This window comes from Octopus sinensis, linkage group LG7 (genome assembly GCF_006345805.1).
Source record: "Octopus sinensis linkage group LG7, ASM634580v1, whole genome shotgun sequence".
NCBI classification, from domain to species: Eukaryota; Metazoa; Mollusca; class Cephalopoda; order Octopoda; family Octopodidae; genus Octopus; species Octopus sinensis.
The window spans coordinates 69349997-69365282 of record NC_043003.1 but is presented as its reverse complement, the minus strand read 5'-3'; the positions used below and the strand labels follow the sequence as shown (position 1 = coordinate 69365282).

The 15286-nt window shown below is 38.9% G+C and overlaps 1 protein-coding gene and 1 non-coding gene across 2 annotated transcripts in view; one reads left to right on the top strand and one right to left on the bottom strand.

The window, feature by feature from the left end:
* The window catches only part of LOC115213770 (putative uncharacterized protein DDB_G0271606), a 59779-nt gene that overhangs the window by 11636 nt on the left and 32857 nt on the right, over window positions 1–15286 (bottom strand). The window lies entirely within an intron of this gene.
* Trnar-ucg lies at window positions 6763–6835 on the top strand. The gene has a single exon. It is a non-coding gene; the product is annotated as a tRNA-Arg (tRNA).

Below are 15286 nucleotides of genomic sequence, written 5' to 3'. Positions count from 1 at the left end.
GCCATCAGGCTATATGCAATCTGGTAATCTGTTTTTTTCTAAATACCCATCTTTTTTTTTAAAGTGTTCCAATCATGATCATCACTTCTATTTCATCATAATTACAATTTAATGCTCTCTCTCTCCACCTGGAACTTTGTTTCTTAATAACTTGTCAAGTAAATCATAACTTCACAAGTGTAAAGGAACCAACTTTTTTTATATTTTCAAAATTTTCTGGATCTGAAATTAAACCAAAGGACATCTTTGTTGTGCATTAAAACTTAATCTTGCTTAAAAGGAAAGGAGAAAATCTTTATTGTTAATCAACTAGTTATAATTTGGTAATTTAACCCTTTTATTTCATCAACACTGATAAAAGCCTCCCAGAGTCCTAAACATTCCATTCTCCTTTCAAAATCTGACGGTCGTTGTGGTAGTGGTGGTGATGGTGGCGAAGGCTTCCTCTTAGAAACAAAAGCAGATTGTTTTACTGCTATTGGTAATAATGCTAGTGTGTGTGTGTGCATATATATATATATATATATATATTATATATATATATATATATATATATATGTATATATATGTATAATATATATGTATATATATTATGTATATATATATATGTATATATATGTTATATATATATATATGTATATATATGTATATATATATATGTATATATATATATGTATATATATATGTTATATATGTATATATATAATATATATATATATTGTATATATATATATGTATATATATGTATATATATATATATGTATATATATGTATATATATATATGTATATATATGTATATATATATTATGTATATATATGTATATATATGTATATATATATATATATGTATATATATATATATATGTATGTATATAGATATGTATGTATGTATATATATATAATATATATGTATATATATATATATGTATATTATATATATATATATAGTATATATATATATATGTATATATATATATGTATATGTATATATATATATATTATATATATATATATATGATATATATGTATATATATATATTATATGTATATATATATATATACATATATGTATATGTATATATATATATATATATATACATATATATATATATATATATATATATAACGGGAAGCTTTATGAAAATAAACAAAAGACGAAGGCAGGTGGAAAACAAACGAACAATTGTATTAGTATGGCGCTCAGGAAATATAAATAAAACAAGTCTTTAACGTTTCGAGCCTACGCTCTTCAACAGAAAGATACACAGAGAGAGAAAAACACAGAAAGAAGGAGAGAAAAAAATGCGTGCAGTAGCTAACGAATCAACATGGCGATATATATATATATATATATATATATATATATATATATGTATATGTCAGTAGGTGTATGTCGTTATATAAAACTTGATTGCTATATACAAACACAACTTTTCGTTATGACTTTTCAGACGTTGTTGGGACAAATGAAATTTATATAGAGGCTGCTATTGTTTAGAATGAGCCGTGGTTATAAAAAAATAATAATAATAAAAACTGAAGAAAAACCCACTAAAATAAAAAGCAAAAACAAACAAAAAACGGAGGTTGTCACCTGCCATTTCCAGCTGAAAGGGGAAAGAACCAGCAACACAATGGCAGGGTTTAAACGGTTGTGATGGTAACGTTGTTGTTGTTGCCCATATGACAAGGGAAGGGGGGTGGTGCTCGCTGCTGTTTATCTATTGAGGAGAAGGAGGATAAAAGCGAGGAAATGAATGACAGATAGATGATAAAAAGAAAGGGGGAGGAGGAAAATCAGAGTTAGAGAGAGAGAGAGAGAGAGAGAGAGACGGGGGGGGCTTAAAGCAAGCAATATTAATATGATAGAGGAGGGGGAGGGTATCATTACCGTTTACTGAGAAGGAAGGGGAGGATAAAAGCGAGAAAGTGATAGAGGGAAAGAGAGGAAGAAAGACAGAGGGAGAAGGGTTAAAGCAGGCAGTGTTATATGAGAGGGGTGGGGAATGTAACCTTACTGTTTACCTAATGAGAAGGAACGGGGAGGATAAAGGTGAGAAAGTAACATAAATAAGTAAAGAGAGTAAAGGAAGAGAAAGAAAGAGAAGAGTAAAAGGAACAACTGTATGATAGGTGTGGAGGATGAAGGCGAGAAAGTGACAGATAGAAAGATGATAGGTGGAAGGAGGGAGAAGAGAGAAAGAGTAACAGGAACGCTATATGATAAAGGTGGAGGATATATCACTGCTGCTTATCCAGTGAGGAGAAGGAAGAGGAGAATAAAAAAGCAAGAAAGGGACAGGTAGATAAGAGAGTTAGATGGAAAGGGGAAGATAGAGTGAAAGAGAAAGAGAAGGACAGAGCGGAAGATGGAGTGAAAGAGAAGGAGAAGCGGAGATGGTGGAGTATAGTGTTGTCACATTCGGATAGGAGGGAGTGTATCGTTGTTTATCAACCGAGGTGAAGGAAGAGGAGGAGGATAAAAGCGAAAAAAGAAAAGAAAGAGATTGGTAGATAAGATAGAAGGAGGGAAAAAAGAGACAGAATACCAGAAAGAGAGAGAGAGAGAATGTTATAAAAGCAGACGACACTATTTGAGAGATGTGGCGGGGGTATCGCCGAGGGAGAGGAAAAGAGAGAGAGAGGCAAATAGATATGACACGATAGGGAAGGGGAGTATATATATATATATAAGTGCTACTCAGCCAGTGAGGGGAAGAAGGAGGATGAAACGTGAGAAAGAGAGAGAGGTTGATATGATAGATGGATAGATGAGAGAGAGTGGGGTTAGTGTTAATAAAACTCTGTTGGCTGACTGTCACTTTGGTGGTGGTTGTGTTGGATTGTGGTGGTGATGGTAGTGGTGGCAGTGTTAGTAGTAATGATAATGGTGATGATGAGGATTGGAGGCGACGGTGGTGGATATGGTGGCGATAGTGATGCTGTTTTGGTTTTTTAATGTTTTGGAATGGAAAAAGTCCGTGTTTAACTATTAAAGGAGGAGGAGGGGAAAGAAAGAGGAAAAGGAGGAGGAAGAAAGTGGAAAAGAAGAAGTAAACGAGAAAGAGGAGAAGAGTTCAAGACAGATGACGTTATCCATGGTGAAGAAGAAAGTGAAGGGAAGAAGGTCACATTTTATCGACGTTGGTGGAGGAGGAAGATGAAAAGGAAAGAAAGAAAGGAAGGAAGAGGAAAGGGAGAAAGAGGAAAGATAGAGGGGCGAGAGAAAGGGGTGAGGAAAGATGTGTAAGAGGAGGAGTAAGGTCAGCTGACTGGGGTATTGTGATGGTGGTGGTGGTGGTAAACTTATGGAGTAGAAGAAAGAGGATAAGTGACGAAGTGGAGAAGGAAAACTTATTGTAGAATCAGAGAGACGAGACTCTGAGTTCAAATCGCACAAGAGCCGAATGTACTTTCTTTTTCTTTCTTTTAATTCACTCGGGTTAATAAAATAAACGATTCAGATCTTAAAATGCTTCCAACTACTTGAAGTATCAATTTCCACCAGACTTTTTAAAAAACTTTTCTACAACGATGTAACTTAATTATTTATTATTTTAGAGATTATTAATTTCCAGAAAAAAAAAAGAGAAAAGAAGAATGCGAATCGGCAGGCAAACTTCCATATAAAATAAAATATAATTGTTGAAAATTTTAAACATTAAAAGTGGTTGGAAGAAATTTAACAAGAACCAGCACTTCTAAATAAGTTGAATCAATATTTAATTTCTTCTCTCTACTTGGACAGCGAATCGACAGAATCGTTAACACATCGGACAAAATGTTTCTTCCCAACTCTTTACGTTCTGAGTTCAAATCCCGCCGCAGTCGCCTTTGTCTTTAATCCTTTAGGAGTCGATAGACAAGAGTTCTAACCAAGTACTGGAGCCGATGTAGTCGACCTGTCATTCCTCTCAAAATTACTGGCTTTGAATCCTGCAACGGACCGGTGTCCCTTTCTCCAGAAATGTTACGATCTTGGGTCATGTATAAGCTATGGAAAACGAGTAACCGGCCAAATGAATCTTGGGGCTCAAGAAAAAGCAAACAAACGAAGAAACCTCTTTTAAATTTGTTGCTTTTGTTTTAACCCCGGCGAGATCTTAATCAAGCAACGTATTTCATCTGTTATAATCATATCTTTCTAAAGTTTATCAAAGATTATATTGTCTAATCTATCCTTTCCTCTTATATGACGATGAATGTTATTTAAGATAGTTTGCTGCTGTTTCTAGCATTTCGCGCGACCACATAAGACTTCTTCATTGGGTCGTTATAGTAGTAGTAGTAGTGTTGGAGTAGTGTCACCAGAGAGTAAGTATGAGAGGAAGGGGGAATAACTGGTTTGTGAGAGTGCGCGCGCGCGCATGTATGTATTTGTGTGTATGAGTGCGTATGTGTATGCCAGCGACATTTGTGTATGATGGAAGAGGCGGCGGAGGAAAAAAAGTGACAAAGTGAGGAAGAAAGCTTATTGTGTGTGTGTTTGTGTGTGCATGTGCGCTTATGTGTACGTGTGTGTGCCTTTGTATATCCAAGTGTGCGTGCGCTTATGCGTACGTATGTGTGCCTTTGTATATGCGTGTGTGCGTGCTGTCATGTGTACGTATGTGTGCCTTTGTATAAACGTGTGTGTGTGTGTATGAGTATGCCAACGACGTTGAGAAAGAGGCGAAAGGAAAGTAGTGGTGGTGGTGGTGGGGGAGAAAGACTATAAAGTTTTGCTGTATCTGATAATAGTGATGATGACATTGTAGCTGTATGTTGCGTTGGTGACGGGGAAGAGGGCAAAGAGGGACAGGGACAGGCAAGGCTGCATTGACTTCTTTCTGCTTCTATTTATTTATTTAAAATTTTCGAAGGGAGTAGAAGAAAGAGGACAGCGAAAGTCCATTAGTCGTTGCTGAGGTCCCAAATCAATCGTGACCCAGAAGACCCACGACCAAAGAAGGCACTCGAACCATGACTATACAGTCTCTCTCCCCTCCCATTCTGTCTCCACTCCTCCTCTCTCTCTCGGACACCGATGCATCCAGGATTGCATTTATTCAAATGATTTTCCATTAAAAAAAGGATTTAAATAAAAGTTATGGTGTAGTTTGAGTTTTAGCTATAATTTCTAGCAGGTCAAATTACTACACAGTGGCCTTCAGCTTGCCTTAAAGGAGTTGTCAGAGAAATTCGTCCAAATTCGCTCTCCCACACTAATTATTTTAATACTTATTTTTCGTAAGAAATTAAAAGATTTATCCAAATTTCCAAAACGATAAACAAAAGAACTCCACCTAAAATAATAAAACATTACGATAAAATAAACATTTTGTAAACTTTCGTTTTATAAACTTTAGTTTTTGCTATGGTGGACCGCGAAGCACACATATAAAGCTATAGATAACAGCGTGAAAAATATGGAGTTCAAAAACCTTTTTGAAGAGAAAAAGTCAAAAATGTGGATTGGAGTTCAAACGGGCAGCCTTCAATTTTTTCCTACCCATAAGGGTTTTTCAATCAAGCATTTACATGCTGTTATTTATAGCTGTATGCTTCGAAATCCAGAATTCTACCATGATAAAAATGACAGTAAAAGTTGAAAGTGTGCCCACGGGAAGCCTTCGACTTTTTCTATACAAAAAAAGGTTTTTCAACCCTATATTTCCTTGCTATTATTAATAGCAGTGGTTCAAACGGCTTCCACATGGCCCCTAAGGGTCCATATAAGATTTTTGGGGGGTGGGGTGTCAACTTAACAAGATAGTAAATTGGGTATCCGCAATAGTTTTTTAAGGACCCTTAAAAAATCTTGCTTTGGTATGTTTTGCAAGAAACAGCTGGGTTTGTTTCTCTAATATTTTACATGGTTCAGCCTACACAGGGAATGTGTAAAAAACAAAATAGGAATTTTGAAAGCCATTTCTATAAAACTATTTTTTAAGCATCAAATGGCTACTGGGCTCCACTAGAATAAAATAGTAATGAAAGGGGTGCATAACCAAAAAATGGTCGAAGACCCTTGATTTATATATATATATATATATGTGTGTGTGTCTGTGTTTGTCCCCCCCCCCCAACATCGCTTGACAACTGATGCTGTTGTGTTTACGTCCCCGTAACTTAGCGGTTCGGCAAAATAAACCGATAGAATAAGTACTAGGCTTACAAAGAATAAGTCCTGGGGTCGATTTGCTCGACTAAAGGCGGTGCTCCAGCATGGCAGCAGTCAAATGACTGAAACAAGTAAAAGAGTAAAAAGAGTATAGATTTGAAAGTATTCTTTAAAATCCAGTCCTTAACAACCGTAGATAATGTATTGGTGTGTCTCAGGCAACAAGCTGGAGTTTAGTACAGAAAATTAAATTTTGTACTCTACCACCTGTTTATTGTTTTACATTATTTTATTTTATTTCATCCCCCACCCCCATTTCACTGTATCTTAACGTGTTTTATCTTATTTCTTCTCATCTTCCTTCCTGTCTATCCTGCTAGCAGCGTTACCCTGTTATCTTAACAACCTTGAGGATTTCGACTCCTGGTAAAAGCTACTTCAAAATATCATAATTCCCACCTATTCACCCCATTTACCAGTGACTAAAAAACATTTCGCCATAGATCATCACAAAAGTCTATTCTCTTCCGTTTTCAATGAAAACAGTTGATTCTTAACGCATACGCTGAAATTTATTTTCACTGCGAAAAATCTCTTACTTCACTATGAGGACATTACGTTTGTGCTAACTTACATAAAATGCGTGAATCGTTCGACTGGCCGCGTGGCCTAATGGATAAGGCGTCTGACTTCGAATCAGAAGATTGCGAGTTCGAGTCTCGTCGTGGTCGTAAACATTTTATTTGAATCATTAGACTGCGGCTATATTTCGACACTACGACGAACCATTTTAAGTCAATTGAATCGAATCCAGTACCTCTCTCTTTTTTTTTTTTAAGAAAAAGAAACCCTGGTATTTACTCTATCGGTCTACTTTGCCGAACCCCTAGCTTACGGTTCGTAAACACACCAACATAGCAATACCGGTTGTCAAGTAGTAGCGGGGCACAAATAGTCATGCACACACACACGTGTATATATATATATATATATATATATATAATATATATATATATATATATACACACACACACACGACAGGCTTCTTTCAGTTTCCGTCTGCCAAATCTACTCATAAGTCTTTAGTTAACCCTAGGCTATAGTAGAAGACATTTGCTCAGGGTGTCACACAGCAGGACAGAACTTGGGACTATGTGGTTGGGGAACAAACTTCTTACCACACAGCCACATCTGCATCTATTATTGTTTTTTTTTAAATTCTATATTGGCACAAGTTTGGCTGTGTGGTTAAGAAGATCGCTTTTTAACCATGTGATTTCGGGTTCCGTTCCACACCTTGGGCTGACCACTGCCTTGCGAATGAATTTCGTTGACAGAAGTTGTGTGGAAACCCGTCGTATATGTGTGTGTTAGTATGTTTTTGTATTTGTGCTTGCCCTCACCGCTTGTCGAGTAAATGTCGTTCGCTAGAGGGCGTAGCTTGGAGCTCAGCGAGGCACATCAGGTAGAGTCGCTGGCAGACACGTTAGCGCGCCGGGCGAAGTGCTTAGCGGTATTTCGTCTGTCGTTACGTTTTTGAGTTCAAATTCCGCCGAGGTCAACTTTGCCTTTCATCCTTTCGGGGTCGATAAATAAAGTACCAGTTTCGCACTGGGGTCGATATAATCGACTCAATCCCTTCGTCTGTCCTTGTTTGTCCCCTCTATGTTTAGCCCCTTCTGGGCAGTAAAGAAATATATACTTCTCCTAATTTATAGATCACAGGTTCGATACTACAATCACGCGGTAAGAACAGCGCAGGATTAACCATTAGGCAGAAAAAAAAAAGAAAACCCCAAAAACAGAAACATGCTCAGAATATCAAGGGAGGTGGGCACAACAGGAAAGGTAAATAGATTACAGGGCAAAAGAAATCGCTTTAAACTTGCTGAAATAACATGTCTTATCTCTACTACGTATAGAAGTAGATGTGTTACGTAAGATTACTTTTGATGGTCTGATCAAAACCTTTGCAGTTTAAAGCAAGTAGGAGAAGACTTTTCAAATATAAATAAAGTGGAAGTATATGAATATAAATATTATTTTCTTTCTTGCTGTTATCTTTGTTCCATTTTGAAAGCTAAAAATATATTTTATAGTTTATTATTATTACCTCTGCCTTAGCGAAGGCGGGGGTATTGTTTTCAGTCGTGTCTGTTTGTCTGCGGTCAAGATATCTCAAGAACCGCTGGATGGATTCAGATAAAACTTTCTGATGGCCACGTGACTGGTACGAACGAATTAGATTTTGGGATCGATCCGGTACCGGACTAGGATTCTGTATTATTTTTCGTTTTTTGTTTCTTTTTTTTTTTTTTTTTGAGAGCGGTCGGGTTCATTTTTAGCATTCTCGTTTGTGAGAGCAGTCGAGTTTATTTCAGATATTCTCATTTTAAAAAATCATCTCCGGCTAATCGTTGAGAGGACGTTGGTGTTGCCTTGGCGGAGGTTTGCGCTCTCCGAGTGCTCTTATTGTTTATATTTTGAATTACATATACATATAGGGGTACCAAAACCTTTTAAGTGCTTAGGGCCTCGATGGGTCTTAATCCGGCTCTACGTAAGAATGTCTCAGAAAAGAATCGTTGGACTGGTTTTTATGAGCAAAAACAACTGAGCGGAGGCCCAGGAGTTCACCACGAGCAAAATGGTTGGATAACATGCATATGCTCGGTTGGTCTAGCTTGGGGTCCCAGTCGGATTACCTGGAGCTGGCTGCTTCTGAAAGGACCCTATGGAAGGCGTGCTTGAGGACTCTGCCCCCACGAGCCTTCCAGGAATGAGTGGGTGAAGAAGGTGAGATGCATATGCAAATATTTGTGTGTCTGTCTTTGTGTTTGCCCCTCCACCACTGTTTGACGGCCGGTGATGGTGTGTCTGCATCCCCGTAACTTTGCGGTTCGGCAAAAGATACCGATAAAATAAGCACCAGGCTGGAAAAAAAATTAGTACTGGAGTCGATCCATTGGGCTTAAGATTCAAGGTGGTGCCCCAGCATGACCGCAGTCATGACTGATAAATAAAAGACAAAAGAAAGACAGTGTGGAATCCCGGGGCTTGTAGCTAAGGCTATTCTCGCAAGCTTGTTCTACAGGGTTGTGAGTTCGTTCCCCACCTGTTTATTCGTTCTTCCTGTCTCTAAGACAAGATCATTGACCCTACCGGCCTCAATTTACAGGATGGCGGCGGCTGGGATGGCAGTAGTAGTGGTAGTGGTGGTGGTGGTGGTGGTGGTGGTGGAGACAATTCCTAATAAATAAATGAAGAAAACGATTTTGACTTTGATTTTCTTAAAACGTTAACGAATAACCGGAGCTAAAAGAGCAGATTTTATGAAACTAAACCAGCCCTAAGGGTTTCAAGGAAGGATTAACCAATCATGTGATAAGGAAGACATTGTAACCACGGCCCACCACCACCACCACCACCACCACCACCACCACCACAATAACAACTGCAAGAAACGACTACTACCATCACCGCCTCAACCACGCCCACCCTCACCACCACCATTACCATCACTACCACCTGGTGTGTTTACGTCCCCATGACTTAGCGGTTCGGCAAAAGAAACCGATATAATAAGTATTAGGCTTGCAAAGAATAAGTCCTGGGTACGATTTGTTCGACTAAAGGCAGTGCTCCAGCATGGCCACAGTCAAAATGACTGAAACAAGTAAAAGAAGAAAAGGCAAATAAAGAGACAAAAAATGGATAATGCTGGATTTATATAATCCATCACAACTCCTTCGCGCTATTTGCTGTTCCGACATACCATCATCATCATTATCATCATCATCATCACCATCACCGCCGCCGCCGCCACCATGATAATCGTAATCATTATAATTTCATCATCCTCATTAGCCTCCCCACCACCACCACCACCACCACCACCACCACCACCACCACCACCGACGCCGCCGCCGCCGCCGCCGCTGCCACCACCACCACCACCACCACCACCACCACCACGACCATCACCACCACCACCACCATGACCATCACCACCACCAACACCATCACCACCACGACCACAACCATGACGACGACGACCACCACCAGAATCCTCCTCCTCCCTCTCCTCTTCCTTCGTCATCGTAATCATCAAGATGCCATTGTTTAAAGCCTTTGTTTCTTTTAATCCTCCAGAAGCAGCTGTCATATTTTAAGAATCATTAAAGAGGAGGAGGAGGAGGAAGTGGAGGAGATAGAGCGAGACAGAGATGGAGAGAGAAGGAGAGAGAGAGAGAACAAAGATAAAATAGAATAAAAGAGAAGGACGAGGACAGCTCTCTGGATTAAAAAGCGATTTAATGCAGGTTGAAAAGATAAAAGATATTTATCTGTTACTTGTTTCACTCATTAGATTGCGGCCAAGCTGGGGCACCGCTTTGAAGAATTTTTAGCCCAGAGAATCGACCCCAGTAATTATGTGTATATATATATATATATATATATATATATAGCAAAGTGAAATTGTAAGGTACCGCACGAGTGGAAATATATAAGAGAGAAGGCTTGAAAATGCAATTTTAAAGATGTTTATTCACTTGACCGGTTTCACTTTTTTTAAGAAAAAGATTGTCAAAAGTAAAATGAAAAGATAGATTTGTAAAAGCTTTGTTGTGTTAAGTACTGGTTGTCACAAAATATTACAATACATATATACATTCTTTGATAATAATAAGAAAATATTAAACAAAAATTTCAAAGATATATATATATATATTAGGATTTCATCAAAAATCATGTTTGTTTGGAAGTATCTATATATATACACAGAAAGGAATTGGTTCAAAAACAGTCATATTTGGTAGTATACATATATATATATATATATATATATACACACAGAAGGAGATATATTTGGGAGTTTACAAAGAATTTGAGATGAACTGACTTGTTTTAGCATGACTGTTTTTGAACTGGTTTTTTAGATTGGAAGCACTCCGTCAGTTCCGACGGCGAGGGTTCCGGTTGATCCGATCAACGGAACAGCCTGCTCGTGAAATTAACGTGTAAGTGGTTGAGCACTCCACAGACACGTGTACCCTTAACGTAGTTCTCGGGGATATTCAGCGTGACACAGAGTGACAAGGCCGGCCCTTTGAAATACAGGTACAACAGAAACAGGAAGTAAGAGTGAGAGAAAGTTGTGGTGAAAGAGTACAGCAGGGATCACCACCATCCCTGCCTGAGCCTCATGGAGCTTTAGGTGTTTTTGCTCAATAAACACTCACAACGCCCGGTCTGGGAATCGAAACCGCGATCCTACGACCGCGAGTTCGCTGCCCTAACCACTGGGCCATTGCGCCTCCATTTGAACTGGTACTTATTCTATCAATACCGAAAAGATGAAAAGTAGTCGATATCGGTGTTTAGCCCCTTGTCGGTAGTAAAGAAATAGGTATTTAGCCCGTCACTATGTTTTGAATTCAAATTCTACCAAGGTCAACATCGCCTTTCATGCCTTTAGTAGAAAGGATTAATTAGGTTGTTATAATAGGCCGGGAATCGAAACCGCGATTTTGCGTGCAACACCCTAACCTCGACACCTTAACTTCTTTCATCTTTGATAAATTAAACAACCAAATCACGAGAATCTATTCGCCTTTCTCACTATCCCTCTCTCTCTCTCTCTCTTTACTCTCTCCTTCCCTCTCCCTCTATGTTTCTCTTTCTCTGTCTCTCCCCCTTTCTCACTTTCTATGTATCTCTCTCTTTCTCCCCTCTCTCTTTCTCCCCTCTCTCTTTCTCCGTCTCTCTCTTTCTCCGTCTCTCTCCCTCCCCCTCCCCTCTCTCTTTCCCATCAAATACATCACATTAAAAAGAAATGAAATGCCTTTATATGCAAAAAACAAAACAAAAACAGAAGCAAATCACATCATGTGAAACCAAAGATGGCATCACAGGGCCCGGAAGGTAGAAGACCACCAAAATGGCCGTGGAGGCACCGAGGTCGCCTCAAGGTGGCTGTGAATCGGGTGTGAGGCCTTGAAACGGCAGTGATACCGGGGGTATTGCTAATTGGACACAGGCTGGCGTTCGATCGACTCTGGCTGGATCACCTTCGTGAGGATATTTGATGTTGAAGGACGTGAACCTCATAATGACCGCAGGAAACATCACTGATAATGTGTCCAGGTGCATCATGGGATAATGTATGGAAAAAAAGTTTCGAAAGAGAGCGGCCTTGCAAAATCCTTTACATTATTGCAGTTCATTCATATTATTTTCATTGGTTGCTAGTTTTAGAAAGGTCGAACTAACCCGTTGAGTTTCTTCACTGGTTAAGTTAGCATGGATGGACCGAGTTAATGAAAAATGAAATGTCTCGGTGTTTAGTAAAAACCCGAGACAACGTAACATATTTGTCTTTAGAGGCATTTTGCTTTTTAAAAATACCCTTAAGCCTTAGAGGATTTCACTAGAACGACAGCTGCTTTTGGAGGATTAAAAACAAAAAGCGAGACTTTAAACAATGCCGTCTTAATTATTAAGGCGGCAACTACTACTACTACTACTACTACTACTACTACCACCACCACCACCACCACCACCACCACCACCACCACTACTACTACTACTACTACTACTACTACTACTACTACTACTACTACCACCACCACCACCACCACCACCACCACCACCACTACTACTACTACTACTACTACTACGACGACGACGACGACGACGACGATGACGTTGATGATGATGCTACAAAAATAAAGCGGACAATTGCTTTTCGTGTCCATACACTTTAGACGTCTAAAGACGCCCGTAGACGTCTCGGTGTATGTTCTGTTCTGTTTAAAATTATTTGAAATAAAGAAGGAGTTGGTTTCTAACAAAGATACAAAAAGCCCCCATTGCTGGAAAGTAGATAAAAACAATGTCACATTTAGAACTTGAGAAAAGTTTTGTATATTTTTACTGTTCCGCTTACAAACTGTATTTCTAATGTGTCTGTTAGCTAGTTGATTTCTTTTTCTGTAAACCTTAGCTTTTCCAGGTTGTCACTGAGATATTTGCTCACTAGACCAGAGATTCTCAAACTTTTTGGGTCACCCCTCATGGCCACATAACACCCTCAGCGCCCCGACCCCTATTTTTATATATAAATAAATATTTTATATTTTACTAATTTATATATATTATGAATCATTTGATATTTAATATATTATATAATTTGTGTACAAAACTGTAATAATATTATAAATAAATTTAGAGACTCCCCAATCCACTGCCTTCCTCCCAACGCCTCCTTTTGCTCTACTGCCCCACCTCGTCGCCCTCTTAGGCACCAGCGCCCAACTGGACCGTCTCAATGCCACCGGGGGGCGGTAGCGCCCACTTTGAGAACCTATGCACGAAACTAAGAAAGCTATTTATTGTTAGTATGTATGCCTGTACGAGGTGCGTTTAAAAAGTATTCAACTTTATCTTTTTCCGCCAAAACTAATGCCGCGTGGGTAAAATCCTTTGGATAGCCGGTGACACTATCCTTCCTGCGCATGCGTGAAAATTTTTACGCCGGTGGGCCGCTTCAGTTTCTGGACATTACGCTCTTCGGGTAGATGTAACGCTGAACTGTTTCTTTGACTCCCGTCATGAATACCGTACTACAAGGCCAAGCAGTCAACAAGGAATATTTTTTTTCTACTCTTGGCACAAGGCTCGAAATTTTGGGGGAGGAGGCCAGTTGATAAGATCTACCTCAGTACGCAACTGGTACTTAAGTTATCGACCACGAAAGGATGAAAGGCAATGCCGACTTCGGCGGAATTTGAACTGAGAACATAAAGACAGACGAAATATCGCTAAGCATATCGCCTGGCGTGCAAACGTTTCTGCCAGCTCGCCACCAATCAGTAAGGAATATTACCTGGAAGTTATACGTCACCTTCAAATTGCTGTACGTTGAAAGCGGCCGGATATGTAGGCAGCAAAAAAGTGGTAAACTTCAACACGACAATGCGCTCGCTCATTCCGTCCTCATAATCAAGCTTTCCTTGTCAAGAACAACACAACACTTGTTCGACGGGTTCCCTACTCTCCCGACTTGGCACCGAGTGACTTCTGGCTCTTCCCCAAATAGAAAACCACACTAAAAAGGAAGCGATCTGAGTCGCGATTGGAGCAATTGCGGAGCTTTATACCTTTCCAGAGAGGGCGTTCCAGAGGTGTTACCAGCAAAGTCAGAGCCGCTGGGATAAGAAGTGTGTGAATTCCCAAGGGAAACATTTTGTAGGTGATTAAATAAAATTTGTGAATTGTATAAAACCATTCTCTGTTTAAAGGCACTAAACTATAGATCAGAACTAATATCTACTTTCAAAAGTAGACATTGTTAAGTGATAAATAAACAAAAATCGGTTCTACTTTTGTTTGTGATCCACAACTTCAAGGACGATTACTTAAGTTTAGTTTTTCGATGCAAAACTCGCGGCTGCCAAATTTGTGTGATCTACGAGCTCATTCTAATTATTGTATTATTTATTCTGGCTATCTTATTATCATTTACTTAGACGTTAATGAAACATGGTTTTATTTCATCCGCCTTAGCGAAGGCGGGGGTATTATTTCAGTCGTGTTTGCTTGTTTGTCCGTGGACAAGATATCTCAAGAACCGCTAGATGGATTCGGATGAAACTTTCAGGGATGTTTGGCCTCGTGACTGGTATGAACTGATTAGATTTTGGGATCGATCCGGTACCAGACAAGGATTCTGGATTATTTTTCATTTTTTACTTAATTTTTGAGAGCAGTCGGGTTCATTTTTAGTTTGTGATAGCAGTCGAATTTATTTTAGATATTCTCGTTTTAAAAACCATCTCTGGCTAATCGTTGAGAAGACGTCGCTGTGGCTTTGGCGGAGGTCTGCGCTCTCTGAGTGTTCTTGTTATTATTAAAATAGTAAGAATTTTGAAAGAATACATATACAGTGCTAAGTATGTACAAAAGAATTTATTGTAAAATATCTGTAGCTAATGTGTTAAGTCCTTTTAGAAATTGAAAACTAAACTAAAAAGTAATCAAAAGTAATCGCCCTTTAGGTTGTAGATCACACGCGAAAATAGCACCCCAAAATCTGTCTTGTTATTGATGGGCCTCCATATACCAGATAGAAATTCTATCAGGTTATACACAAACCTCACATTTGACTTAGTTTCATGTTT